Raw genomic sequence first — 21,692 nt, forward strand, 5'->3', positions numbered from 1 at the left:
ACTAAGCTACCGTAGTCAACCCATTTGATTGCAAATTTGCTCAACACAATAAAATACTGATCCTGAAAGTTGTAGGCTTGAAGATTACCTGAAATCAGCGATAATACTTCACTGAAACCCGTTCTTAAATTTGCCAGTTTCTAACGGGCAAATTTAAGAACAAAGCTGCCATTAGTGCTCGGTGTTTACTCAAGTGTGGCAGAAACAGACTGAGGTTGTCTGCTAAGTTGTTCCTGGTATTCCCATGAGTGGGCGGACCCAATCATCTGCAATGAACTTTGAAGCATTACTCGCCAATTTTTCCATTCAAGCTGCCATGCAAGAGAAAACTATAATTATGTAATTACTTGATAAGTTACTTATATAAAATTGTATTTTTCCTAATATACAAATCTGAAATTCTTTACATAGGACTTGTGAATGCAAGCTGGAATGTCCATTAAAAGTTATTGACAAGGTAGTAAACTACAGATAGGCAGAGGGAAGCCCTGCCCACCTGTCAGTCTGCACTCCACTTTGCCCTCCAGCCCAGGTGCCAGAATGAAGAGTGGCTGGGTGGGCTGGTAATGTAAAGAACTTCAGGTTTGTATGTTAGAAAAATTACAAAATACTTTTAAAATTTGCTATTTGTTGCTAAACAAATACAAACTTTTATTCTTTACATAGGAGATTTACTCACTGCTGAGAGGAATCTGGGCACTCTCTGATCCAAGGTTCACTAAACTGGGGTGCTACCTTCCTGGTCCGTTCAGAGCAGAGGATACAGCACCTCTACCATACTGCACTTATGGGATGTAGCAGATGCAAGACTTCTGGACCATTAAATAATGGGTTTGTTTACCATTACTCAATCAGGCTGTAAGAACCTACTGTATACTGTACTGATGTGTCGGAAACAATAAACCAGGTAAATGAGCTTGCTTTTTTGTCTGTCCTCCTCTCCCCTTGCCAAGAGAGGAGGGTAACTGGCATTCCTTCATTGCCAATGAAAAGTCAGAAAGCTAACCTGCACTCACATCCACCCAGCTTGTATATGGAAAGGCACTCTGATTATACTCACTTTATTTTTTGTATATTTTCATGTTAAAAGGAAAAAGGTGTACAGGAAACTGATGACCATCAAGTTGTATATATTTCTGAGTATGTCCTTGGGCTTGATTGTAAGTTAGTATGTGATTAGGTAGGGACTGATCCAGTAAATTATTGTACAAAGGAGTATAGCAGTAACTTTCACTAGTTGTGAACTGTTTGTAAATAAAAGGAAAATCCTTCAATTAGCCAGATCGCCATTATCCAACACACCCGATGGCTGGAATGCTGTGTGGCCTCAGGAAAATGTTAGTAATACTGTTTACACTCAAACAGACTGAGAAAGGGTTTTAGAAGATGGGGGAGTCCTCAAAAAGTTTCCAAGATGGAGGGGGGGATTGGATGGCTGGGTGCCATGGGAGAGGAGGGGCTGTAAGGCTGTGTGAGAAATTCTGAGAAAGGGGTTGTTCTGAAAGGAGGGTGGAAATGGGGAGCAGTTTCTCTGGCTGGGAGGAGTAGGGGATGCAGTGTTGGATGGGTGACCAGGGCTAAGTAAAAGTCTGACTTGCCAGAGACGGTTCATGATTTTTATTTACATTTTATATGCTATTCTCATTTATACTTTTATTGTACTTTCTCATTTTTTGAGAGGGAGAGAGAGAGATTTTTTAAGTTATCAGGCATCATGGCTTCTATGGTCATTGACACCAATGACAATTAAAGCACTACATAGTGTAGTACTTATAATAATTAACACTTGTAGGAGATAAAATTATATCTTATGTAAGACTCCAGCTTCTTAAATATATTTAAAAACGCCACTAGCATCATACATCACATCCTCTCCAAGGATCTTGGCTAGGATGTACCCGCCATCCCCACCCCGGGCTTCAGAGAGGTATCGAACCCTTGAATCCTCAAGAATGGGGCATTCGACCAATAAATGTTTTACATTCAAGGGAAGTAAGCAATCCTCACAGTATGGGCAAGGTCTGACCGTCATTAATATACAAGTATGGCCAATGTGAAGACGACAGAGGGCAGTTTCACATCTTATGGGCATAAAGTTATACTTCCAAGGAGATATGACACTTTTGATCTCTCCCATCTTATTCTGGACTACAGAGTCCCAATGCTGTTGCCAAATATCACAAAGAGACCGCCTGATATTCGGCCAGAAATTACTGTGTAATACTGGACATAACAAACGAGAATTAGCTGAGCCTACACTATGGTATATCATATACTGTACATATAATGGTACCCTAGCCTACATTATCCTGTACTCTATATTCACATATCATATTATAAAACATCAACATAACAAATATGCATCTTTTCCATGAATCTTTAAAATGTTATGCTTTAATTCACTGTATCTAATAATACTGTATATATTCTTATATTGCTTTTGTATTATAAACTGCGATCATAGCGATCAATGTTTTGGTTTGGATATCGACTATAGGGTAAGTTTATTTTTGCCGTGTTAACTCGGTTCAGAGCGCTTTTCCTGCTTCTAGTCAGCGTAAATGGATCTCTAGATTATTTATTTGGGGCAAGGTTATTTTTCGTTATATGAAGTGTTTTAAGTCGAAATATAACTTAAATGCGTTTCGCATGCAATTAATTTGGCCATTTTTTAGTTAATAGATGATGTTGGCCATTTGGGGCATGTTTTTTTTTTCTAAAAAAAAAAAAAAAAAAAAATATACAAGATTCCATTCGCTATTTTCACTTGATTTCATCATAATACAAGCTGTAAGTACTTATCGTTTATCAGCATAAAAATATAGCAGTACTGTAATGTGTGTTCTTTTTCGTGCCAGTAGTTTTAATTACAATACTTTATCTCCAATTTTAATTATGGTCGAGTTTCATCCATGTTACCGATGCACGACAATTTCTAGTCATTAGCAGCTTGAACATTGTTTTCTAAGCTTCAGCTACAACTTGCAGCTTAAATTTGGCAGTATATTTCCTTTATCTTTATCCATACCAGATAAGGGTATAATGTAAAAATATATCGGTCCCATTCTACTTAACGTCATTTGTACTATAACTACGGTAATTGTTTACTACCGTTCGATGGTTGAAATACAAGCAAAACGGCTGCTGTTATTGAATTCGTTATAAGCAAAACAACAGTTTCTCTTTCAGTTGTTTATGGCTGTATGAATTTAAACAAGAGTATAATGTTACTACAATACTTTTATCATTCTCTTTTACTTTTTTTTTTTTTAAATAGAAGATGGGATAAACAGATGGAGGAAAGAAGTTGGTCTACTGTAACTTGGTCTCTCTCGCTACCTGAGCCCGAAGCGAAATTTAAAAATATTTTATAAATATTGTTGTATTGGTATTAACTGCTTACCCCATCGCAAAATCGAATTATCAGAAGGCTTAATTATCGTAACTCAAGCACTACCTGGGTACCTGAGTATTTTAATAGTTTTATTACAAAAAGTGCATTTAGTCTTGACAATGACATGAAAATACAGTAATTAGTGAATATTTCTCAGTGAAAAATACCGCGAATGGGTGAATTTTCAGCGAATAATGATACATACAGGTTGACCATCACTAATCCGCAATCAGTAGTCCGAACAATCAGTAATCCGGCACAAATTTAAAGCTAGAGTAATTTCTAATGTTTCACACTAATTTTCAAATTTCCCGGTCGCTGCGCTAACTCGCCGCCTGGCTGCTTCGATTTGGTGGCGCAGTGTGCTGCATCAACAAACTGGTAGCCTAGCCTACATTATACTGAACTCTATTCACATATTAACAGTATTATACAAACATCAACATAACGAATGTGCATCTTTTCATGGATCTTTTAAAAGTTAAGCTTTACTACATTGTTTCCAATTGCGTATATTCTCATATTACTTTTGTATTATAAATTTGGGAATTGATATCGGTGTTTACGTGCATTGTATTTCGCTGCATTTAACCAAGTTCAAAGCGCTTTTCTTGCTTCTAGTTAGCGTAAATGAATATGGATACTTTATTTGAGACAAGGATATTTATCGTTATACGAAGTGTTTTTAAGTCGAAATATAACTTAAATAGATCTCGTTGTGAAATTAATTTAGCTATTTTTTCATTAATATATGACGTTTGCGGGAATCGTGGCTGGCCATTTTGGGGGCATGTTTTTTTTTTTTTTGAGTAAAAAAATCAAGATTCCGTTTGCTATTTTCTCTTGATTTCATCATAATCACGAGCTTTTTACGTATTTATCTTTTATCGCGTGAAAACAGTGGTAATTTGTATTCTTTCATGCCCAGTAGTTTTGATTAAAATACATTCTCTCCAGTTTTATTTACGGTCGAGTTTCATCCATGTTGCCGATGCACGATAATTTATAGTCATTAGCAGCTTGAATGTTGTTTTCTCAGCTTCAGCTACAACTTGCAGCTTAAAATTACTGTAGCAGTATATTTCCCTGCCGATCTTTTCTCCCAAGCGAACAAGGGTATAGTGTAAAAAATATTTCAGTCCTATTGTACAGTACTTAACGTCATTAGTAACATAACTACAGTAATTGTGTATTACCGTACGATGGTTGAAATGCAAGCACAACAGTTGTTATCCGATACGATTATTAGCAAAACAACAGTTTCCCGTTCGGTTGTTTATGGCATGCGCATTTACGCAAGAGTACAACGTTACTAACAATACTTTATCATTCTCTTTTACTTTTTTAACTAGCAAATGGAATAAAGAGATGGAGGAAAACAAGTTGGTCTCTTGTTAGTTGGTCTCTCTCGCTGCCTGCGCCTGCGCGAAATCTAAAAATATTTCCTAAATATTTTCGTATCGGTATTAATTGCTAACCCCATCGTAAACTCGAAATATCATAAGTCGAATTATCGTAACTCGAGCACTACCTGTATTTGATAATTGTCTTTTCTTTATTAACCAACTTATACTGATTTATGGGATATTTTAATTCTAGGATGAGGTGCTTAGCTACTGTGTTGCATGTATTCTAGCCTAATAAATGGCTAATCCGGCACCCAATGATGCCGGATTAGTGATGGTCAACCCGTGTATATATACATTCCACTGAGAAATCCGCGAATTGTGAGACAGCGAATACGGGGGTTTACTGTAATTTTTTTGTTTGTATTTTCTAATATGATAGAATGTGAATATTACATTCGCTAATTTTATATCTCATGTATGATGCGACCCCCTTAAAATTAGCTTCAAAAGTCACATAATGGACGAGTATATATGGGAAGTTTTGAGAAAACAGCAAAAGAAAAAATTACTGCTTATTTTTTAATAACTATGAAACTATAACAGTTAGAAAGCTGATTTTTGCATTAAAACTATTTCGTTATATAAGAAATATACCCTGAAACTTACAATAATGCGAAACCCCTGTATTCACGGGGGAGGCGTACGCATCCTCCCCGCACGAATAGCTAAAATCCTGCAAATACTTAAAACCCTCTAAAAACACTTAGAATTTTGATAGTTTAAACACAAAAAAAAACTAAAAATGCTTATACCTGAGTATTTTAATAGTTTTATCACAAAAAGTGCATTTAGTCATGAAAATTATATGAAAATACAGTAATTAGTGAATATTTCTCAGTGAAAAATACTGTGTATGGGGTGAATTTTCTGCGAATAATGGGTAGATACATTCCACAGAGAAATCTCATTATCACGTGAGTCTGCGAATAGTAAGACCGCGAATACAGGGGTTTACTGTATAATCAATGGATAGAACTGTGCTCTCTCTTGATTTATATTTTATCTAAAAATGTATTTTTATAATAAATGAGGTTTGTACATACTTACCTGGTAATTATATATATAGCTGTAGTCTCTGACGTCACGGCAGAAAATTGAAAATCGCGGCAGCGCTAATGAATGGTCACGTGATACCTTTCCCACCGCCCTCTACAGGTGAGTGAGAGGAACCATAACCCAAACTCTTCATATGTTTATGCCATACCTGCCCATGAGAGGGGAGGAGGGTGGGCTTTGATTATATAATTACCAGGTAAGGTATGTACAAAACCCTCATTTTATTATAAAAATACATTTTTGTACATATAACTTACCTGGTAATTATATATATAGCTGATTGGCACCTTGATGGAGGTGGGCCATGGCAGCTAATATGAAAAAAGTAGACAATTGTGAAAATAAAAACACAATGATGGTTCCTTACCTGTTGAGGTAGCTGATTTGATGGATACTGCCTCTTAATCTGCTATCCTCAACTTGCACCAACTAGGTATATAGACCTGAGGGTTAAGTGCTAGAGGGCTACATGCCAGTCGAGGGCTCACCGTGGACTATGCATGATAACCAACCAAATAAATGCCCCTGCCCAGGGCGCAGTACACTAAAAACACATAGAACAAGGGGTGTCACCAATAACCTGTACCTTAAAAATATTACCCAAAATGTAAGACTGTTGAGTACTCCTAGTCACAATGTACCCCAGACATCCCAGAAAACAACAACGCTAACCTTAAGCAAGAGAAAGCATCACAAGGAAGGATGGACTTCCTTTATTCCCTTACCCAACACCGTGCAGTCACCACAAACGGTCCCAACGCACTGCATCCATCATATATTGTCTCAATCTCTCTCAAATAATGAGACGCTGAACACTGACCTACATTTCCAAAATGTAGCTTGAATAATTGAATCTAAGGAAAGATTCCTCCTATATGCCAACGAGGTTGAGACCACTCTCACCTCATGTGCTTTAACTTTAGAAATTTGAAGCTGCACGTCTTCTACCTGGTTGTGAGCTTCTACAATCAGGTCTCTCAAAAGAAGGAAAGAGCATTCTTGAAAGAGGCCTACTCGGATCCCTCACAGAACACCAAAGATTAGGAGAAGGACCTCTCACTGCTTGAGTCCTTTCGAAATATACTTTTAATGCTCTTACTGGGCATAAAAGTCTTTCTTCTTCATCTGGTCCCACCAAATCCGAGAGACCAGGGATCAAAGGATCTCGGCCAAGGCTTAGACGGAGTCTCATTCTTTGCCAAAAACTCAACAATGAAGAACAGACTGCCTTACCCTAGAAAACCCAATTCTCTTACCTAGGGCGTGCAAGGTAACTTACTGACTCTCCTTGCTGTAACCAGAGCTACCAAGAAGATTGTCTTCCTCGTAAGGTCTCTGAAAGAGCAAGACGATAATGGCTCAAACTTACTGCCCACAAGCCATTTTCAAGACCACATCCAAATTCCAGGAAACCAATCTCTCTCTGGAATTCTTGGATGTTTCAAACGATCTGATAAGATCTGACAAGTCCTTGTCATTTGAAATATCCAGGCCCTTATGCCTAAAGACTGTCGAAAGCACTGCTCTGTAGCCCTTGATCGACGGCGAAGACAGCTTCCTCTCCACACTCAGATACAGGAGGAAGTCTGCCATCTCTTCTAAAGTGGTCTTAGAAGATGATGTGCCAGTCTTCCTACACCACTCTCTGAAGACTGACCACTTAGCTTGATAAACTGCTGTGGAGGACTGTCTCACGAGCTCTAGCGATGGCTCTAGAGACCTTCCTTGAAAACCTCTAGCTCTGAGGCAACATTCGACAGTCTGAACGCAGTTAGCTGAAGAGCGGATAGACCTCCGTGAAATCTTCGGAAGTGAGGCTGTCTGAGTAGATCTACTCGGTGGTAAAGCCTCGGGAAGTCTACGAGAAGACTTATCAAGTCCGGGAACCATTCCCTTGCTGGCCAAAACGGAGCAACCAGCGTCATGCGCATGTCCTTGTGGGACAACATTTTGTTAGAACTGCTCTCAACATCTTGAACGGAGGAAAGGCGTAAAGGTCCAGACCTGACCAGTCCATCAGCATTGCATCCACGAAGACTGCCCCCTCGTCCGCACTGGAGAGCAATAAAGAGGCAGTTGAGTTGTCTTCTTGGTGGCAAACAGATCTATGAGAGGACGACCCCATAGATTCCACAGTTGGAGGCAAACTTCTTGATTTAAGAGCCACTCTGTTGAGAGTACTTGAAAGCTCCTGCTTAGCTCGTCTGCCCTCACATTGAGCTTTCCTGGAATGAACCTTGTCATCAACGTCGTTTGGTTGCGTTTTTCGCCCCATAACAGAAGATCTCTCGCTACCAGGTATAGCGAGAACGAGTGGGTCCCTCCCTGCTTTTTTATGTATGAGAGCTGTTGTATTGTCTGATTGGACAATCACTGCCTGGTTCCTTACCACCTTCGCAAATTCTAAAAAGGGCTAAATGAATGGCCTTTAATTCCTTCAGATTGATGTGCCACCGAAGTTGTTCTCCCTTCCATCGCCTGCTGTTTCCAACTTGCCTAACGTGGCTCCCCATCCTAGATCTGAAGCGTCTGCACACAAGATGAGGTTGGGGTTCTTTGGGAACAGTGAAATTCCTTCCTGAAGTTTCTCTGGAGAGTTCCACCAACTGAGGTCTGCCTTTATCTCCTCTGAGATTTGAAAACAAACGAGTCCGGGCTCTTCTTCCTGTCCCAGACTTCTCTTAAAAAGAACTGAAGGGGCCTTAGATGTAGTCTCCCCAAACTCACAAACGGTTCTACGGAAGACAACTTCCCCAGAAGGCTCATCCACTCGTTGGTCGAGCACTGGGTCTTCTTCAGAAAATCTACACTTTCAACAGGCACGACTCTACCCTCTCCACCGACAGAGAAGCCTGAAAACTACTGAGTTCATCTGAACTCCCAAATAGACTAATTCTTGAGATGGCACCAGATGTGACTTCTGCCAATTTACCAGAAGTCCCAATTCTTCGTTAGATGAAGAGTCTTTTCCAAATCCTTCACACACCTTTCCTTCGTCTTCGCACGCAGGAGCCAATGAAATCTAAATAAAAACTGTTCTGATCCCCACAGATGTAGCCACTTCGCCACTGATGACAAAACTCTGGTGAAAACCTGGGGGCCGTCGAGGCAGAAGCATTGCTCTGAACTGAAACACTTCGCCCCTTGAACACAAAGCTGAAGGAACTTCCTCAAGCAGGATGGATTGGGATGTGGAAATACGCATCCTGGAGGTCGATGGATACCATCCAATCTCCTGGAAGAAGGGATGACAGCATTGATTGAGTGGTTTCCATCACAAACTTTGTCTTCTTTACAAACAGGTTCAAAGCACTCACATCTAGAACTGGCCTCCAGCCTCCTGACGCCTTTGGTACTACAAAGAGACGATTGTAAAATCCTGGGAGAAAGGGGGAGAACTTTCTCTATTGCTTCTTTCTCTAGCAAAGCTGACACTTCTTTCTCTAGAGCACAACATTTCTCTGAGTCTAGAGAATAAGCCATTAAGACCACTGGTTCCCTGGACAAAGGAGGGTCCTTCAAGAATGGAATTGAATAGCCTTCCTTTAATACCAAGACTGTCCAAGGTTCTGCTCCCCTTTCTTCCCAGACTGTCCAGAAAGCTGACAGTCTGGCTCCTACTGGTGAGTGAAGGGAGGCGCTCTCACTTCTTGTCGGAGGGTTTGATCGCTTTAGGTACAAAACGACCTCTCCCTCTCGATCTGGGAACGATTTAGCAGGGGCTCTTCCCACTAAAGGGCCGACCTTGAGATTTCTCCGTCGACGTTGTCGGGCGAGCAACTGTTGAAGGCAACGGTTTAGGCTTCTTGGTGGACTGTGCCAGCAAGTCTTGAGTTGCCCTCTGTTGAAGAGTCGGGCGATCTCAGATACTATTTCCTCGGGAAAAGATGTTTCCTATCTAAAGGAGCGAACAACAAAGCTGACTTCTGGGACCGAGACACACCTTTAGTGGTGAAAGAACACCATAGTTCACGTTTCTTGAGAATACCTAACGTAACCACGGAAGAGAGTTCCATAGTCGCATCTCTAATGCTCCTGTCGATGCAAGCTAACACGCCGGACAGGGAAGCTTAACTGATCGTCCTGAAGGGCAAGCTTTTAGTTTCCTTCCAAGAGCTCCAACCGACCAATCGAGAAACTTATAACTTCCAAAATCTTAAAAGCATTCTTGCAGAGGTGATCAAATTCTGATGTAGAAAAGAATACTTTGGCTGAATTAAGAGCCGACCTCCTGGCCGAATCTACCAAACTAGAGAAATCTCCTTGGGAGGAGGAAGCTACTCCCAACGAGAAAGATTCTCCAGTCTCGTACCAACCACCACGACGAGACGACAATTTTCAAGGGGGAAAACAAACACAGTCTTCCCTTGTTCCCTCTTCTCTGCAAGCCACTCCTCCATTTTCTTCAATCCTTTCTTGGTAAAATAGAAAGAACTAATTTGGTAGCCAGAAGTGTCTGTCCTATTATCACGAGCGTATTGAGATTCCGGAGAAGCTGGGGATACTGGTGAAAAGGAATCTGAAAATTCTCCAGAAAATACTGAAGCAGTTGCTTATAGCTCGATAACGGTTTCTCTTTTTCTGGTTTGTACCTCCGCCTCCGATTCGAAGCAACATAACCACCAGAAATCGGAGAAAGAGCCAAGGAACTAGATGGAGGAAGATTCGTCTTCCTAGGAGAATGCAGCACAGGATCGCTCGTAGGAAGCCACATTCGATGAAGGAGCATCCTTAGAAATCGAAGCAACTTGCAGTTCGTTCACGGAAGGATCACTTTTTTCCACAAAGCCGAGAATGCTATCAAGCTTCCTATTCATTTCCGCCAAAACAAATCTTGAGGCAAGGCGGAAGAAGGAGAATGCGGAACAGAACGAGGCACATAAGACCGCAGGTGTTGGAGCTTGACGAGTCACCAGGAGAAACAATTTTTGGCGCATGGCGCCAGGAGGATCGTGAGGGTGGCGATGGCGTGATGAGCCAGGCGAAACGAAGGATGGCGCATGGCGCGTGGCGCTAGATGCAGCAATCACGCCCAGAAGCAGCAACAACAGGCGAAGACGACACCACTCTCTTCTTACGTGGCGTCTCCGCGCTTCCAACACCTGCCTCGTCGCCTCCGAATCAACGGAATGCGAAAAACATTGGGCTCCTCCCAAAAACTACAAGAAGGAGGTTGATCTTGAAGCGCCACTCTTTTCTTGGGAACTGCCAAAGGAGATGCCAACCTAGACCTCTTGAATAGTCTCAAACATCTTACGGCGCCAACCTCTCTTAGGCGAATCCTCACCGACATACTCGAAGACATACACCTCCTTGATGTGCCTTTTCTATGGCTAACATCTGCATCCTGGGAAGCGGCAACAGGACTGCTTGAGGGGCCAACTGCTCGGGGCAGGTCCCACTCACCTCCCTTTGGGCTTCGACTTGCCTCCTCCCTGGTGCTGGGAGTTTGACAGAGGTCCAGGCCTAGGAGAATGAGTGGGCCAACAGCCAGCTCCTCCACTGCACTATCACAAGACACTGCACTTCTCACTACCAAAGACTTACTCATCCGCTCCATGGCAGCAAGCATAACACTAAAACGCTGCATCCATCTGCGTCTTAAGACTGGCCACGGTATCGGGTTCGGGAATAACGGGTCTGGGATAGAGATTTGTTAGAAGGAATATCAGGTTAATAACCAAAAAGATACATCCTGACTATCACGGAGGATAAAGAGGAAGTCCTAGCTGAAGCTTTTCTAGCTCTCTTTTTTGAAGCCTTCTCAGATAAGCATTTAAAATCTTCCATTCTTCCCTGACAAATTCTTACATTCTTCACAGGTTAACGATACCGAACAAACCTGTCCTCTACACCCGAACACACAGAATGAGGGTCAATGGTAATTTTCCTAATCTAGTTTTGCAGCCCTTGCTACAAAACCTATACACCGAGGACCAGTGTCCGACATAATGCTAAATAATGGAAGACGGGATGAAAAAGCTAAGTACAAACAATGTCTGCCAAAAATTAAATCAAACAATTGTACATCACCAACAATGTCCAACGAAAGAATCAGCGATAATTTCTCTGCTAAGTTGAACCGCTTACCGGGGTACCACACGGCAGAAACATATGAAGAGTTTGGGTTATGGTTCCTCTCACTCACCTGTAGAGGGGGTGGGAAGGGGTATCACGTGACCATTCATTAGCGCTGCAGCGATTTTCAATTTTCTGCCGTGACGTCAGAGACTACAGCTATATATATAATTACCAGGTAAGTTATATGTACAAAATTTGCATTTATGGGGAGCGCCAACTCATAAGCCCCATTATAAAGTAAATGACTGTTTCTGTCTTATGATTGAAGGGATCTACTTCAAATTTTCACCACTTATTATACAACCAATACTGAATAAACTCTAAGTCTTGTTTCAGTCTTCTTGAAGATCTAAGTATTTAGTTTTGAAAAAAAAAAGTAAGTTTTCAGGAAACAGCAAAAGAAAGATATTTTTGGACGTTTAAGAAAGTTGAAACAATCAAAATCTTGATCAAATTATCCATATATCATTACACAGTAACCTGTTTTCTCTACGACGCTACCACTAGAGAGAATGGGATATTTTAGTGGGAGACTATTTTTGAATAAATTTTGTTAACACTTTCATACGCTTTTTTTTTCACAATCTGTCATTCACAGTGCCATACAAGCGATGAACAAAATTGTCCATGGACCCGTCTAAACACTTGTTTAGCAATAATGTTTCAAGATATATATATGTTTACTTACACATAAAACAGTCCAAAAACGTGTATGACTTAAACTTGATCCCATCCAGGTTTGCTCATACAGACTTTTAAGTTTTTTACAATTCATGTTCACAGTGCCATACAAGAGATGAACAAAATTGCCCATGAACCAATCTTTACATTTTTTTAGCAAGAACATTTCAAGATATGTTTATTTGCACATATAACAGTCCAAAACAGTGCATAACTTGATCCTATCCTGAATTATTTAGACAGACATTTTTTACTAGTCTTTTCCACAATTTATAGTTGACAGTATCATACAAGTGATGAACAAAATCATCAATAAATCAATCTAAAAAATTTTTTTAGCATTATCGCTTCAGGATATGTTTTAGACATAAAACAGCTGAAAACTGTTAACTAAAATTCAGTAAGTCCTCAAAATTCAGCAGTCTGTGTCCCTTAACCTAGAATCACATTTTTTCCTACAAAATCACTTGAAAATATCTTTCAATAAATGTACAATGAAACATACTAAATTTTTTTCCACAAAATATCCTTGTAAAATAGGCATGTCTCTTATGCGAGGATGCGTCTTGTACGCCGACAAATACGGAATTTCATCTAATGAAAACAGTATTCATAACGGCATGGAAAAAAATAAATTCCTTTAAAGAAAGTTTATTTGGCTAATGGGTCTGAAAGATTACAAAACAAACACACAGTCCTCAGCCAAAAGGAAAAGGAATACTCAAGTTTGGTCAAAATAAAGTTCAAACAGCAAAAGTTAGGTACAGAGTCGTGAAAGGCGTCTGAACTCAACAGTGGCCACAAACAAAGTGGAGTGCAGACTGGCAGGTAAACAGGGCTTCCCCCTGCCCGTCACTATTCTACTACCTTGTCAATAAATTTGAATGGCTGTTCGAAGGTTAAGAATGAAGGTTTGTATTTGTGTAGGAAAAAACTAAAATTAATCCAAAAACACATAGTTGTCACTTCTTCATAAGTTCAGACTGTTTGCACACTGCAAAAACTACAAACTATTGATAACTCACCTGAAGATTCATGTAACCATCAACAGAAACCAAAATGCCTTTGTACTCATGACCCCATTTTAACTTCACAATGACAGCTTGACCTGTGAGCTGGTTAAGGAAAGGCTTGGGGTTGATTGGTGTTGGGACAGCAACAGACTGTAAGGAAGTGGTTCCAGTAATAATTTTTTCAATATTTCAACAGCAAAATAAGTTGTCTGACGGTTAATATTCGTTATGGGAAAATTACATTATATCTTATAAATTTCACTATTTTTCTTATTTAAATACAAAATAATTTGGTGCTCCCCAGCTAAATACTGTATAAATAAGAATTTCTACGACAACAGATGAAATCCTGAACTGCAGTATCTAACCTACTACCCACTGTTCACTGTAACCAAACATTTTCAAACTTTTATTTACCGTATTTGACGGCGTATAAGACGACTTTTTAATAAAAAAATGGCCTAAAAATCCCCTAAGGTCCTATGTACATAATGTAGGCTCAAAATTTAAGAATTTTGGCGAAATTATACATGAAACGTCCACGTAGATGTTGTAGCCTAGCCTAACATTCGGTGTTATCCTAATAACCTATTAAAACCAAAGTTTATTATAATTATTTATCATTATCACACTTACCATCACCGCAATTACTACTGCTAGTATTATAATCAATATCTACGTTGTTATTATCGATATTTTCATTAAAATGTGTTAATATCATTATCGTCGTCTACAGCGCATCGCCGCATTCCACATTTACAGACTTACAGTACGTGTGCTGCCACCTATTGGTGATTATCTCGAGAGCTTTACGGATAACAAGGATTCGTTCAGTTGGTAGTTGGCAATTCCTGCTAACATTCTCTTTACGCATAACTTTTATAATATATAATGGATATACAGTATATAACATATATTACCTTAGGTAACATCTTTATTAATGTTTTTGTTGATTCTGCCGGTAAAAAACAATGTTTACAAATGAATGTGTTGCAATCTATTGGTAAACCTATGAGGTAGCTTTTCAGCAGCAGACTAAACATTGATCATAGTAAATGGCTGATTGTATAATACATATTTTGATAAATATAAATATGGTAAGTAACTTCTTTATTAATGTTTTTGTTGATTCTGTTGGTAAAAACAATATGCATATGATAACCTAATACTACAGTTTTTACTTATCAAAATCATATGAGCATAGGCTAGGAAACATTTTTTTCCTCAATGTCCTGCTGAAATTAAAAGGCCCTATGCAGACATGCCTTATAAGCCATCAAATACAGTAACTCCTAGTGCCAATCTTACTGCTGACAATAAACCAAAATCTCCTAAGCATTAAAAACCCAAATTTTTAGGTAATTTGTATTTTCCATAACTATAAAACCTGATGTCTTTACATAGGAATATGCTTCAGGACAGCTGGAGACCGGCTGTTTAACTTTAAACAAGGTAGTTAAGTATGTAGTTGGCTACCGACTATGGTTGGGAGTCCTGCCCACCCAGTCTGTGTGCATTCATTTTGCCTTTGGCCCAGGGATCAGAATGAGGGGTGGCATGAGGTGGGCATTTAATTGTAAATACCTCAGGTTTGTATATAGTAGTTAGGAAAATACAAATTACTTTAAAAATTTGTCATTTGTTCCTACACAATATACAAACCATCGGTCTTTACATAGAAAGACTTACTTCCTTGGTGGGAGTGACCTGAGTAAGCCTCTGAACTGACAAGTAGTCAGCATCACCTGGGCCTCCTTCCTGGTCATGTAAGAGCAAAGGAAGGAGACCAAGCCTCTGACACATTGAACAAAGGTGTGAACAACTGTGTGTGCAACTGTCAGATTTCTGACCATTCAAAATAATGTGTAACAACACTGCTTCAAAAAGGCTAGGATGAACCCAGAGCGTCAGAGACAATAAAACTGGAGATAACCAGTGGATTGTTGTATCATTAGCCCCTCTCTCCCCTTGCTAGAGAGAGGGGAGGACTTACCTCTATTAACCTATCGAAGATTATACACAGGGTACTCAGTTATGTAGGCTAACCTGCTTAGCCTGCCAAACCAGCATGTGACGGATGGCCACTCGCTTCTCTCTGCGAGAGAGGAAAGGTAAGAGAGAGAAGGGAGGGGGGCCAGTCCCCCTCTCACATTCACTCTTTCCCACTGAACACCTTAGGCGAGATTCAAACTGTCCACTATGGGAGCTAGGCAAGATTCAAACTGACCACTATGGGAGCTGGGCGAGCTACACAACTTGTTGAGCAGCCACCACAAGACCCAGTGAAAAAGTGTCCCAGGGCCTGCGGGCAACAACCTGAAGGTAGAAAGACGTGCGAATGGACAGCCTAGACCGCTTTGTCTTGATACCCATAGAACCAACAGGTTCTTCTGGAATGCGAGGACTGACTTATGTCCCATCTTGTGAGGTACTCGGAACGAACTCCTCGCTACTTGTTGGGGGTGCCCATCGATAGCCTCACGAGGCTAGAAAGAAATCGTGTTCTTGAACACTTATTTCTTAGCCGAGCCAGTGCTAATGGAGAGCCGTCGACACTCGGGCCTGCATTGTTGAGTGCTCTGAAGATAGTACCCTAGCACTCTAACTGGACACAGTAGTATCTTGTTACAATCACTACCAACCAGCTCCTAGATGGGACTGACTGTGACTCGAAAGTCTCCACTACAAGTTCTGAGACAAACTCGAGCATGACAGAAACTCATCTCCTTGAGTGCTGTAGTCTTCCTCGAGGCCAAGACCTCAGAGACGAAGAAAACTAAGCAGAAGACCTCCTTCTTCAGGTGAGCTTACCTGTGGGTCTGCATCACCTTTCTGGGACCCTAGCACCGATTTCAAGCGAAGGAGGGGTGAGGCCACACCTGTGCGCTGGGCCTTCACTCTCTCGTTATGTCAGTCCCGGATCCAAGGCCAGGGACCTTACCGTGTCATGGGATTTTCGGGGCCAATGTTGGTGATACAGGGGTCTACTGGAGCCTCGTGCACCTCTGGTGAAACAGGTGTCCATGGAGAACCGTGCACCTGTGGGACGCCATGTAACAGTTGCGGCGGTGGAAGGTTCTTCACTGGCCCAGGAAGGTGACTTCCAGGGACCGGTGTTGGAGGCATGGGTGCCCACGGAGACCCGTGCCTCTGTTGCTCCTGCGGCAAGGGGGTCCAAAGAGCCCCATACAACGGTCCGTGTTCGCAGACAGGGGAGAGCAATTGAAAAATCCCTTTGCCTCTTCCGAGGCCTCAAGATTGTTCCATGAGTGTTGGGAGATGTACTGTATCTACCAACAACCATGTACAACAAGTGGAACGATGGAACAGCACAGTGACAGCTTCTGTTGTGTTGATCTATCACTGGGAGTTTCCAAAGATTGGTAAAATCCTGTATAATGTCTGGATGACTTAAGCTTACCTCCCATTACATTCTGGTTCCCTGAAATGTACCTGGCTAACAGCTCTACCGAGTGTGCAACCACCCACGCACCTGCATGCCAACGTGTAGAGTTGAAGGGAGACCAGTTCCCCCCCCAATTTGTTGACAAAGTTACTTTCGTGGTGATGGGGTACTGACACTCATTAGCACCACAGAGTAGCTTGCCAAGATCCTGAACCTCTCGAAGAGCTAAGGAAACTGTCTTTAGTTTCAGGATACTGATGTGGAGGTGTTTGTCATTCCGGATCCACTCACCTGAATGCAACAACTCTTCCAGGTGCGTGCCTCGCCCCTTGGTCAATACATCTGAGAACAGAGCATGATGGGAGGAGTGTGAAGAGACACGCCAACGAGGTTCCTGTCATCTAGCCACCAGGCTAATCCCACCCCTTCCTCCCAGAGAGGAATGGAAATGAATAGGGAGGCCCTTATCGAAGACTAGAACTGCATTCTTCACTGAAGGGAACAAGGAAGACGCCACCCGTGAAGGCCCGGCTTACCCAAGGGCGACAGGTGAATGAGGGCGACTTGTCACTGTCAAGCTGGTTGTTCCTGTAAGAAAAAGAGTAACTGTACTCCCCTCTCAACCGGGTGATATGAGACTAAGACCATAACACCAACATTCCCAAAAACCAGTGCTTATCAGAACTGACAAAACCTGGTAACCTGAGTCATGACAGTGTCTCTCCTCTTGGCACTAGATTCACACATAGGTTAGCTGTCTGGTGGGCTAGGTAGAAGGTTCTACCTCCATTCATCAGTCTCTTGAATGTGGCTTCCTTTCCGAACTATGAGAACTTGAAAAGGAAGTGATCTTAGCCATAATGGAACCAAGATCCATTCAAGGGACTGTATGGAATGCTGCCATGACAGTCAATTCGACTGTCACTGCCCTGTGGAAGGGAAGTTCCCTCTGCAGGAGGCGGTTAACAATGGACTCGAATATTGGGTCACTCTGTTTGGTTGGCAAAGGACTCTTTGGGGATTGAGGAATTCTTCTGGCAATTCAAAGGCTAAGGAAGTGTTCTGCACAACAGGAGACCTGAGTGAACTGTCTTGGTCATATAAGAGAAAACTCACCTGGCTCAAAAAAAACCTTTTCGCTAAGCTGCGACAATGACGAGTCAATCGACTTTGGTTTCCTACAGGGATTTAAAAAGCTTTGATGGCTGAAGAACAGTCTACATGGAAGGTAAGTTTCTTTCTTGAGATCGTAAACTGCTGAATTCACGGACGATCCCCAGGCAAAACCTCCAAAGGGGCCCTGTGATCTCTCAAGTATACAACTGGTTCAGTCCACTGAACGAATCCAGAGTTTATGTTACTGTGGTTGGGAAAGGATGGAAGCACTAACGTTTCCAGTCTCAAACCCAAAATCTGATACCCAATCCTTGGAAGACTCCAAGGAGGTGAGAGAACAGGCAAGTGTGTCCAGCACTTTTTACGATACCTGCCAGAATCCAAGGACCCTGCAGGTGTGCAAGGCCATGGGCGGTAGTTGACAACAGCCATACAGGTCTGGGAGAGTGAACGTAATCACACAAACATGCACGGAAGCTATCCCCGTGTAAGCAGGCTCGTTCGCACCCAGGGAGAGTACTCTCAGGAATGAACACGGGCTATCCTGAAGACGTGCTAAGTCGTCTTCGAGGTCGTGGCCTCTGCAAGCGAAGAAGATCGAATCAACAAAGCTTTGGGTTCTTCCTGGTCCCCAAAAACTTTGAGGGCAGACTTACGATCCAAGAAAGCAGCAATGGTCTCTTCCCAAGGTCATTGACACATCAGCAACAGGAACTTTGAATAAGTTTTTTGAAGATCGGGGTGTTCATGACCTGAAGAAAATCCTAGAGCCTTTCCAGGTCAAGTAACTCCAAGACTACTCCCAACAAGAGGGAAGCCTTGACAGAACCCCAGACCTTCTCTTGAACACTTACATATGACGGCCTGATCCTAGGATCAAACCCAGAGTGTAAGCTTTGTGGGAGGGCTGCTTTGGGTCACGGCATCCCAATCACAAACCCTTCTGTTTGACTCGTGGCTCCTGATGCAACCAGGAGGTTGAGGGGACACGTGAGAGGGGCCAAGCACCTTTCTCTGACCTACCAGAGAAAAGCCCCGGCGGGAGAAGAAAGCCGCAAAAGATCGTCAACCTGCGGTGACAAGGACTGCATTTTTGCTTGAACTTCTGAGGTTCCCATTGCACAAAGTCCTCAAGGAAACTGTTCCATAGTCCAACCATATGAAGAATAAAGGACCTCTGAACCAAGGAATTTGACAGTGAGGCACATTTACTGCACATGGTGCTATTGTTCAGCAAATCTGGCCACCTTCTGCTGGAAAAGAGGATCAGGGACCAACTGAGGATATGTTGTATAAACAGGGCAAGTATAATCTGATGAAATCGTTGAAGGAATGATGATCAAAGCAGAAGTGTTGTGAATACGTAGCCAAACATTGGCGCAGCATTGGCGAAGATTAATCACCTGTGAAGCTTAGCTATGCAAATCTAGCCGGAAATCTTAGATTTCCAGTGATGTAATTGGTCCCACCTACTAAGGAGGGGTTAATTTGTTTAATTACACCCAGAGGAAGTCCTTAGATGAGTCTTCAGCCAATTAGACATCTACCAAGGGGCTGGACAGAAGCTGTTGCCCGCCTATTTTAGGGGGGGCATTCCGCTTTGAAAATTCTTCAAAAAGGAAAGCAGAGAACAGAGAAGGAACAGACAGAAGCAGAAGAAAGAGCCTTAGAGAGTGAGGTTGTAGGCCTCATCAGTTGGGGGTTGGCGGTAACCAGATTCAAGAAAGCAAGGATCACACTGACTCACACTTCGATTCGTATCCATACTACTTAACTTGTATTTATATTTCACTTGTATATGTACAGTGTTATTTTTACTAGTGTGTTAATGAAGTAAGAAAGCTGCACTGTGTCTTTCTAAAACCTCCTGGGACTCAAATGTTACTACAGCTAATAACAAACAGAGCTAGAAATGAACTACAACAATAAAAGCAACTATAAAGAAAGGAACATCATAACAAAGGTGCTAACAACAATACATTAATAACAAATATCAAATGAAATGGTGAAATAACCATTACAAATGGTGCCAGTGGCATAGGATCCGAGAAGATGTAAAAGTGCAGTGTGATGAACAAACAATTAGCCTACACACACAAGAATTCCATAACAAGTTCAGTGAACCATAATGAATTGACAAGCAGACCTCCAAACAGGCGATGAGGTGAATCATAACATCGACAAAAACAAAGATTGAACCACAAGAACGCAAGCATCCCGCTACAAACATCAACAGTTGAAACATTCGAAGTAGAATAAGACTTAAAAAACTTTATATACCGCTCAAAAACCCACAACTAAGAAATATTTTTTCCCCGAAGAGAAAACGAGTGAATAACAAGAAACAACACAATATACCAGTGAAGCAGCAACAAAACCTTTGTGCTGGTAGCTATAGACACAAACACAAAGCAGATTTTTTTTACACAGTCTGTTAAAAACAGATGAGTGCATTTCAAATGCACATTCCCGTTAAAATTAAACATTACTGTGAATTCTAAGAAGCAGACGAAATTCCTGAAGGTCGGCGAAGAAAGAAAAGGACGATTTTAGCCAAACTCAAAACCAGAAATACAGTGCTGGTCGTGAAAAGGAAAAGTGATGACAAGCAACACAACTGAACTAAGTAAGTCGTGATTGATAAGTTATTTTTAATTCTCTCTCTCAGTGAGTGTGTTTTTTTGAAGTTTTCTCTCTCATTGAGTGTATGAAAAATTTCATGACGTCTCTCTCAGAAAGTTTATAAAACTTTTATGGTTCTCTCAAAAAATTTTTTTTTACTTGTGATTTTTTTATGTTTCACAGATAGGAATTTTTAATAACATAACATGCTTTTCATAATGTTTTTCAAATACTGTTGTGTATTTGTGCATGAATTTCTTATGATTTTAGCATACTGGTAATATGCAGGATTCATTTGAATTATTAAATGCCATTAGACACAGACATTACCATTTAAGACCAACAACAGTTAGACATGGTCGAATTCCAGTGCCAAGTTCACGATTACCATTAACTCAAGAAAATACTAACAATAACAACACAAGTAGCAACAATACTAACACATTTCACTTTAGGACAATGGCGAAAGCAACGATCATTACGCAAGCCACACGATTCTGTGGAAAAGTTGAAAGTTCAAATCCTGACAAAAATAGGTTAGAGTCATATTCCGTGAACCAGTGGCTAGCGGACACAGACAGTTGGATATCTTCAGGGAGAATAACAGATGAAAGAGCAAAAATTAATGAAGCCTTGCTTTTCGTTAGTTCAGAAAGTGGTGATGCACACAGAACTTTGAATTCAGTTAGATTCAATAGTATAACCACATACACTTAATTTAAAAGAATTTGTTTATCAATCTGGGAACCAGTAAGTCAGAATGATGCCTTATTTACAAAAAACCCCCGTATTCGTGTTCTCACGATTCGCGGATTTCTCTGTGAAATGTATCTACCCATTATTCGTGGAAAATTCGCCCATTCGTGGTATTTTTCACCAAGAAATATTTACTAATTACTGTATTTTCATATAAT

Source organism: Macrobrachium rosenbergii, chromosome 1 (assembly GCF_040412425.1).
Source record: "Macrobrachium rosenbergii isolate ZJJX-2024 chromosome 1, ASM4041242v1, whole genome shotgun sequence".
In the NCBI taxonomy this organism is placed as follows: domain Eukaryota; kingdom Metazoa; phylum Arthropoda; class Malacostraca; order Decapoda; family Palaemonidae; genus Macrobrachium; species Macrobrachium rosenbergii.